The sequence below is a fragment of the Schistosoma mansoni genome, chromosome 6, assembly GCF_000237925.1.
Source record: "Schistosoma mansoni strain Puerto Rico chromosome 6, complete genome".
Classification (NCBI taxonomy): domain Eukaryota; kingdom Metazoa; phylum Platyhelminthes; class Trematoda; order Strigeidida; family Schistosomatidae; genus Schistosoma; species Schistosoma mansoni.
In genome coordinates, this window is record NC_031500.1 from 1,853,203 (window position 1) to 1,863,296 (window position 10,094).

Below are 10,094 nucleotides of genomic sequence, written 5' to 3' on the forward strand. Positions count from 1 at the left end.
TTAATCTTTCCAATCAAACAAATAATGTAATGATGATTTTGATTCCGAAGTATAGTGGAGATTAGTTTAGTTTAGAGATGATACTCTCCATTGTCTGGTTTTAACTTCGGGTAGAATTGAGGATTAGGAAGCAGTAATTAGAGATTTTATTAGAAAATCGTGGTTATTATAGTTCAGTCAACCAGAGATTAGGCAGTTGGTAATCGATTAAAATATCAAATCAATTGAAGTTATTAGTGAGAATCATTGGTTCCTAACTCAGTGATTCTTATGGTTAGGCGTTTTCTGCAAGACCCAACATTCCTAGGCTTGATCCTTGATTGTGTTATAATTGATCACTGCTAACAAATTTCACATTGAGATAAAATCATTCATCAATGTCTCCGGGGTTTAAATGGTTGTTAAAATAAGGTCAGTTTATGATAAACATACCATCAATGAAATATGATTCTGTTGACATATACTTTAAGTACAAAAAATATAGTTACCAGGGGACAGAATTACATAAATAGGTTACGTTGGGACATTTTAACTACAACGGTTTATTGGGATAAACCTTTAAAATTAACATTGTAGAAAAATGTGCTATTTCTATAAACTGACAGACTGTTCTGTATGTGTCATTTTTTGTGTGTCCTGTATCCAAGTTCTTAATACTTGTGTTATATCTAGAGCTAAGATTCTTTGATATACCGCGTAATAATTGAACACTCGAATGTTAAAACCTTCCAAGTCTCAAATGAGAAGACAAAAGATAACTGAGAATGAATGTGTTAAATCGAGTGCATGCGTACGTGCCCTGTGTAATATATGACGTGATGACCCTCGCAAATGAGTGAGGAGTGAATTATCGATCAGAGTAATGATACACAAAAGCTGTATGAGCAGTCTTGAATACTAGTCGGTCATGCTTTCTGCCTAGCCCAGTCAGTTAAATCCATAACATTAATAACAGTCTCTGTAATATGAATCATTATTCTCAAACATACTGGGTTTATATACCAATCAAACAGAAAACATCGTACCATAAAATAGAAAATAACATTTGTACAACATTTAGCCAAATGTGGCTGTGAATAAAGGGAACAGTAATTAATGAACTAGGGATAACTCAAGAAAGGTAAATCGTTTAATAATAGTCTATAGGTCAAAATAAAGCTTATAATAAGGGGGACAAGAATATGGATGCTTTAGTTACTTAACAAATATACAATAGGAAGTATACGTATCATTTTGGTCCATAAATAGTTCTTAAAGTTACCATTCATAAATCTCCATGGGATGTAACAAATGATATTCCAAAACAGTGTCAAATATGGTTCGAAGCCCTCAGGTATTCACAGTTTTTAAGAAAGACAAAATCATCATTATGGTCATGCAATCTGCATACAGCAGTTTATTTAGTATTAGTCCAATCGGGAAGCTACACGTCGAGATTCTGGAATGTCCTTCCAGAAGATGATTGGATGGAATTTGTTGAGTTGTTATTAAGCTTCATAGAACTTCCTCGAATTCACTCATGGGTCATCTTAACAAATTGGAGACGAGAACTACTATAATTTCCAAGACATGAAGTAAGAACATAAAGGCTAATAAGAACAACATAAATACGTCGTCAAAGAATACTGTTAATAGATCAGAAATATAACTGAAATCATGAGTCAATTGAGGCTAGATCACCATGGGATACCTGGAAGCACTGGATGACCGTGTCGTCCTAGTATGGGACTCCTCAGCAGTGCGCATCCACGATCCCGCGTCGAGAGATTCGAACCCAGGACCTGTCAGTCTCGCGCGCGAGCGCTTAACCAGTAGACCACTGAACAGGCCGGCATCCAACAGTGTTAATGTCTCACTTCAACCAATCCACGAAATTGAGCAACCATTCACAATGTCCTCAGTGAGTTGATATCTCCCAACAGACTTGGTTGAACTGCACCGGTTACTGCTTCTTAGTAGAACTCCAGGAAATACCTCATAGAGCCTCATGAGGAGTCCCAAAAATAGGACGAAACGGCCATTCAATGCTTCCAGGTTTTCCATGGTGGTCTAGCTTCAATTGACTCATGATTTCAACTATATAAAATTACCAAAAAATCTCCACAAAACCCCCTTCTGATAAGATCAAAAATACACAGATTTCTATACTATTTTTTTGTATTATACTTAATATCATACAAAATGAAAGATACATGAAACTACTACTAAACCCCCAAATGATAGTTCACCTGAACTGATACCCCAAAAAAACAGAACATAAATGTCATAATGGACAAAATTTCACAACTGTTATCTATTCAATGTCATTCAATAGTGAACTAATACGAAATGAATATTGACCTGAAATAATGTCACCTTTATTTTATACCCCAAATTGATTTGTATTATTAAATTCAATTAGTATTGTTTGTTTGAATGTACCCATTGATGTTAAGGACTGTAACTGGTCAGTCTCTTATTGACCGTGCGTGCATACTGTGCGTATTGCCTTGATTCACAAGCCTTATAAATCAAGATGGATAGTGGGTAGCAGTGGAATCCAGTTCGACACGCGTTTCGTCCTATTTGGAACTCGTCAGCTGGATGTACCTGCATCGCAGAGTTGATGTTCACTTACTCACTACAAGTCTCAAATTTGCACTGTACAACCTAATTTATTAAGACTAAAAAATCAGTTTCGAGAGCATTCATCCTCTACCTTTAAGTAAAGACTATGACGTAGATAACATAGTCACAGTATATGGAGATATGCATTTTGTGATACATCAGAAATGTAAGAGGGAATCATTGAAATACTGTGTGTTAAGAATTCTACATAGTTCTTAATGTAGGGTATTGAATACAACCATTATCAATATTGTAGTGAACAAGAACACGGGTGAAGACAATCAGATCTATTACGGACTATCTGACTAAAATCTGACAATCATACAGTAAATAGTTAATTTGCAAATTATCAATCAATTGACTCAATCTTCACTGTTCCTTCTGTAAATATCAATCCATCTTCTCTAATTTCATTGTTCATGCATTTTCATACCAATTGCGTTTCGTTCCTGTTCTTTGCTTATCAATCTTCTAGTGAAATACATTCTATGCCTGATCATCACCATATACTACTTATGTCGATATAGGTAATACATACCACAGTTTTAGACGATTAAAACAAAGTCCTTAATCATAATTACGCTCTTATATGAGGGTAAAAAAAGCTACATATCACACTTTTATTGAATAGTGAAAAAAAACATATTGTGTGTGTACTACTGATATTGACAGTTATAAGTAGTATGTATTATCATTTGTTCACTACAATATTTGTCCTTACACTTATTTCATAATTTTTTCTTTTTCATTCCTATAATATCCTGAACATGCCCAAATGTATTATAATCTATTGAATGTATTTCAATAACTCCACCTGTAGCCCCTCCTGGGGCTACTGCCGATCCCAAGCCCGGATAAAACAGGAGGGTTGGGCATAGGGTTAGCCACCCCATCCAGTAGAAAACCAACTAACTAAAAAAACGCTAACCAGAAAAAATTATTCAAACATACTCAATAATTTCCTTCTTTTAATGATTCTTTCACATATTAGATTATTTTGATTAGAAGTATTGTTCAACACCGTATTTTATTCAAAATCTGATTGAAGTAAAGTTGGTAAGATGGTTTTCTTTGACTTGATAGGACATTTATTTTCAATCAATATTTAAACTCGTCTAATGATAGCTAATCAGCCTATAAGTAAATATGGATAATGGCTAGTAGTGGAATCCAAGACGAGCTTTTTGTTCTATTTGGGACTCGTCAACTGGATATACCTGTATTCAAGAGTTGATGTTCACTCTGGGACTTGAACCCAGTACCATTCGCTCCAAATGCCATTGTGTTATCCAATTAGTTACTGAGTCCTGATATCCAGCTACTTCTCCGAAAATAGAACGAAACATGCGTCCTGGATTCAACTGCTAGCCAACATCCATCTTTGTTTATAAGCTTGTGACTTGAGACAGTAACGAGGCAGTCCACACAGATTTCACATATGTCAACAAGTGACTGATCAATTTTAGTCCTAAACAATAATGAAAACATACAAGCAAACAATACCAAATGAATTCAATCGACCTATACCTATATATATAGCGTGAAAGGAAGAGAGTGAAGTTAAAATATTATCACTAATCCATCACTGATAAGTTGATAAATGTGAATTATCTGTCGGTGAATGACAACACAACAGTAGAATGACATTCAAGAATATATGTCATTTAAACTTGAACAAAACAGAGAAGCAATTTAAACAAACATTTAAAACAAAATTTGATATTAAAGGACTGAAATTGATCAGTCTATCTCTTATTGATATACATATATGTATACTGTACGGTTTGCCTCGATATTGCCTTAAGTTGCAAGGAGCTGATGAGTTCCAAATAGGATGAAGCGGGTGTCCTGAATTCCACTGATAGCCACTACCCATCTTTGTTTATAATGCTTGTGATTTAAAGAAATATTGAGGCAGTCCGTAGAGGATGACAGAGAGACTGATCAATTGCAATCCTAAACATCAATGGGAAGATTCAAACAAACAATACAAAAAAAACAAATTTAAACTTCACTTCATTGCACAAGCTAGCAGCTAACAGGATCCAGTAGCTAAGTGAATAATGCAATGGCGTTTAGAGCAAGCTGTACTGGGTTGTAGTTCCAGAGTGAACATTAACTCTGGAATGCATGTGTATCCAGTTTACGAATCCCAAATAGAATGAAACAGGCGTCTTGGATTCCATTGAATGTGGAGTGACCGATACCGATAGTTTAACATGTGTATTTCTTCCTATAGTTGGTTTCTACTCTGAACTCATTGAATGTTAACTGTGTGTACTTGTGTTGAAAAGATTATTGTTCAAACTTTACCCTGTCTATCTATATTTAATCGTGAATTGTGAATCTAATACAACATGACTAAATATGTATATAACCTATTTATTAAGTATTTAGTTTATTGACAACATAGTCTCAGTCAGTGATCGTATTATCATTTTATAGTAGTATAATGTGGCAAACGAAAAATATCTTTATTCTCCCCCTTCGTATTGTAGTGAACGTGAACACAAGTGGGGACAATCAAATGTATTTCAATACAAAATTACAGAATATCTTGGTAAAATCTGAGAACCCTATAGTAAATATAGTAAATAACACTGTTGGATGCCAGCTCAGTGGTCTAGAGGTTAGGAGTTCGCGCGCGATCGATAGGTCCTGGGTTAGATATCTTGCGGAGTGGGATCGTAGATGCACACTGCTCAGGAGTCCCATATTAAGACGAAACGACCATCCAGTGCTTCTAGGTTTCTCATGGTAATCTGGCTTTAATAAACTAATGAATTTAATGATGTCCACAAAAAACCTCTTTCATAGAATAATTCGTTTGCAAAATATCCATCATTTGTTTCAGACTTGATTGTTCCTTCATTTCTATACCAATCACTTTGTGTTCTTGTTTCCTTTTTTCAATTTTCTCAACCTTCTACTGCTAGTCATTCCATTTTCGATTAATGATACATACTACTTATATCAGTCAACATCGGTTATTTATTTATTTATTTAAACACATAAATATTGGTACAAGGGGGCACCAGATATACATGCGCCACAAAAATCTCATTTGATTGGTGTGAGGGCTGTAATACTGCCCAGGTGCCAAAACTGAAGCAGATGGTTTTCTTAGGGGGCCACACTCGGAGCCTTTGACCTGAAGGTCTGATCCACAAGGCAGTGGTGCATCGTGAGGAGATGTAGTCCCATGGTAGCCGGTGACCAACGATTGGTTCATACGCCATTTGTTCCTTCAAAATACTGGAGCCCATGTGCACCATTGGTTTGGAATGAGGGTTTTCCAACTCCCCTAGGTGGATCCTCTGCATCCCTCAACGTAGTTAAAGTGCTGGACATTCGCTTTTCGTCCTCTCAATTTCGTAAACAACACCGCCGTGGTGCGAGAATGCCGTGAGTAGAACTTTCCTGTCAGAGGCTATATACGCGTGGCCATTTCGAGGTGGATAGCGTACTCCCCCCACACTCTCGACCGTACCAGGGCATTTGATGGCCCCCCTCATCAGTAGCATACACTACACAGTATCCGTTTTACTTATCTTAACAAGATAGTTTTGCAGATATTTTGAAATCATTCAATTGATTTTCGATACATTCAAGAATCATCTACTACATATGAAACTACCTTATGATGAAGTAGATACAAAAGTATTTGCAAAAAAAATAGTCTATTTCATTCAGATAAACAATTTATATGATTTACTTTCATAGAAATAAGTAATATATGGTTAGTATAGGGAAAAAAAAAGGAAAATGATAACCATGATTTATATATTTATAAAGTGCAATGAATAATAAACTTACCTTTCCTTTTTTCTTTCACCCTCTATTGAATCAATGATATATTTAGTCAGGTAAGATGAATATGGAGACTGGTCAGTACAAATGTACTTTAGTTTAAGTTGATAATAACATGTTAACCAAGACATGATAGATGAATAGTAAACTAGTTGAAATGATATAATTCTAATGTTAAAACAGAAAGACTAAATGATAAGAATATAGATTGAAAAGGTATTTATGAAAGAATGCTGGAATTCCGACTCACATGTTCTTGTCGTACCTCCTGGATTATGACAACTATTCCATGTACTAACGTGAGTGGTAATGTGGGTGGTGGAGATCGGCCTAATCAACTACTCTATATATACCTGCAAATGATTACGAATGCTACAATGAGTGGTAAAAAATGAGTCTGCCCAATAAAAAAAAATTGAATGTGAGTGTTATGTAATGGTTCTGTGTAAGCAGTGAAGAAGCAGCTATCCCGTCTCGGTAGTTGTGTCGTGCTTCGATGTAGCACTCTTCTCCAGATGGGCCTACTAGGCTTTACCATTCTTATGGCTATGGTTAAGATTAGAATAGATAGAAGTTTATTAGCACAGATGATAAGCTCCTTAAATATCCTGGTAAGTTCGAGGGTGGAGAGAGGTCGCTCTCCCTCTTGAAATGTTCTTTCATAGCCATGTGTATACAGACACTGACAGTGAAGTCCTACTCATTGCCTTTTCACTAAACGAGTGTTGTTTACGAAATTGAGAAGACGGAAAACGAATGTCTGGTGTACGAGCCGGATTGTTGAGTATGGAGTATCCACCTAGAAGAGTTGGAAAACACTGATTCCAAACTAGTGGTGAACGTTGTCTTTAGGATCCTGATGGAACGAATAGTGTATGAACCTATTGTTGATCACCGGCTACCATGAGACTACATCTCCTAACGTTGCTCTATTGCATTTTGGATTAGAGGTCTAGGTGAAAGGCTCGGGGAGTGCCCCCCCAAGAAAACCAGTTGTTTCAGTTTGGCCACCCGGACAGTATTCCAGCTCTTACATAAATAAAATGAAGTGTGGCGCATGTATATATTTGATACCTTATTGTATCAATATTTATGCATCGCATTACTACTTACTCCTGTTACTCCCAATGGAGCATAGGCCGCCGACCAGAATTCTCCAACCCACTCTGTCCTGGGCCACCAATATTTATGGGTTTAAATAAATAAATAAACAAATACAAGTAGTTAGCACTATGAAATCCCGAATAGAAATCAACAATGGAAAGGTATTTGTTATGTTAGCTACTTGATTAACGCATAATACAGTACACAACTACGGCACTCGAACGTATGGAACCCAACAGTCGCAAAACCAAAAGACAGAAGAAAACCGGAGAAGTGTTTGTTGGGTAAGAATCAAGAGATACAGAAAATCATGAGTATTTTTAGACATCAGCGTTTCTTATAACATCATTATAATCCAGCCAATCCGCAAAGAGGCAAATTATGCTACTATCCAATCGTAACATGCCACGTTTAAAGAGTAAATTTCTATCACAGTAAACTGTTGTGACTTTGGGCCCGGCTAATTATCAATCGTTATTCAGAATACGACTTATACAACCTTAGTACTGTGCCAAATCAATGACGTTCAACGTGTATGCGCAACCTAGAGTCTCTGTTAGTCCTTTTTCCTCCTATACTTTCCAGTTGACTTCAGAACATCAATAACAGCTTCCACGATATGAATCATTTGTTTCAAACATACTTAGTTTATATACCAGCCAAAATGGACCACATCACACTATAAAATAGGAAATAATATTCATACAAGATTAAGCCAAAAAGTGGCTATGATTGTGGGAGACTGTAATTAATAGACTGGCAATAAATCAAGAAGGGTAAATAGTATCACAATAATCTATAGGTCAAAATGAAGCTTATAATAAGACAAATATAGATACATACAATCTAATCACTGAGTGGTCATACAATAAGAACATATATAGAATAATAGACCGTTAATAGATCCCGGAAGTTACCCGTACTTATATCTTCACTAAGAAATGGCAGAAACTACATTTAGCATTTAATCACGCAAATGAACCTAATTCACTGAATACAGAATAAATTCCTAAGTACTTTCACTCTCTTGAAATAAAATAATCTTGTTTTATTTCATATTCTATTTTCGATTACATTAGAGAAATAATAAACAGGTGAAAAAGACAAGTGTGTCTAAGTGACGAGTCCAAAATAGGACGAAACGCGCATCAAACTGGATTCCACTGCTACCCACTATCCATCTTTGCTTACCATGCTTGTGAATTTAGGCGGTATCGAGGCAATACGCACAGTATGCACATATGCCAATAAGAAAGAGCCTGACCAGTTGCAGTCCGAAACACATCGATGGGAAGATCCAAACAAACAATACTAAGTGAATTTCATTAGATAGATAGTTACTGAGACAAATCGAAAATTCTATCACTCCAGCTAACTTGTTTGGACTTCTTCAGGGTAATAATCAAAATCAAAATCATGAAACAAATATTGACCGTCTTTTTAACAATCATATCAAAACTCTATACTACGTTGTTTAATTTTTGTAAACAGGATAACATGAGTCAATTGAAGCTAGACCACTATGGAAAACCTGGAAGCACTAGACGGCCGTCTCGTCCTAGTATGGGACTCCTCTGCAGTGCGCATCCACGATCCCGCCTGGCGTGCGGGATTCGAACCCAGTACCTATCAGTCTCGCGCGCGAGAGCTTAACCACTAGACTACTGAGCCGGCCGGCCATCCAACAGTGTCAATGTCTAACTTCAATCAATCCACGAAGTTGAGCAACAGATCACCAATGTCTTCAGTGAGTTACTATCTCACAACAGACCTGGTTGAACTTCACTGGTCATTGCTTCTCACTAGAATTCCAGACAATATCTCTTGAAGTGCTTCCAGGTTTTCCATGGTGGTCTAACCTCAATTAACTCATGATTTCAACTATAAAATTACTGAAATCTCTACAAAAACCCCTTCTGAGGATAATTTAATTCAGTTAAATGAGAATCAAGTGAAAAGTTCACGATATGAAATAAAAGAAGACTGGATGAATTGTGTGTGTGATGTATGTTTAAGAATGGGCTATTCATGAATGATATTCGCTGTGTTGATATGTTTCTATATGAAGTAAAAAAATAAAAGTGAAAAATGAAGGTTAAAAAAAATTGTTTCTGAATCATTGAATTGTAAGTAAAAATGAGAATCATTATGTACATAATAAGCAAATATGGATAGTGGCTAGCAGTGAAATCCAGGATGCGCGTTTCGTCCTATTTTCGGACTCGTCACTAGCTGGATGTACCTGCATCTCAGAGTTGATGTTCACATAACTCATATTGATTTGAGTGAAAATAATGATTCATTTGAAATAAACAGGTTGAGTAAAGAAAGAAAGGGTTGAATTACTTGTTAATGAGTATTTGCCAAATAGTTGCTAGCTAAATATTATCCTTTCTGTTAAGGCTGTTCTTATTCGCCCATATATATATCGCTTCTTCTATCAATCATTCTTTATGAGTGTTGAAACCTTTCTGAAGTATTTTGGCCCCTTCATTGTAATGCAGCTTATACTGGAGAAACATCCAGACAATTGAATGTAAAGTTGAAAGAACACAAACAGTGTTTGAAAAATG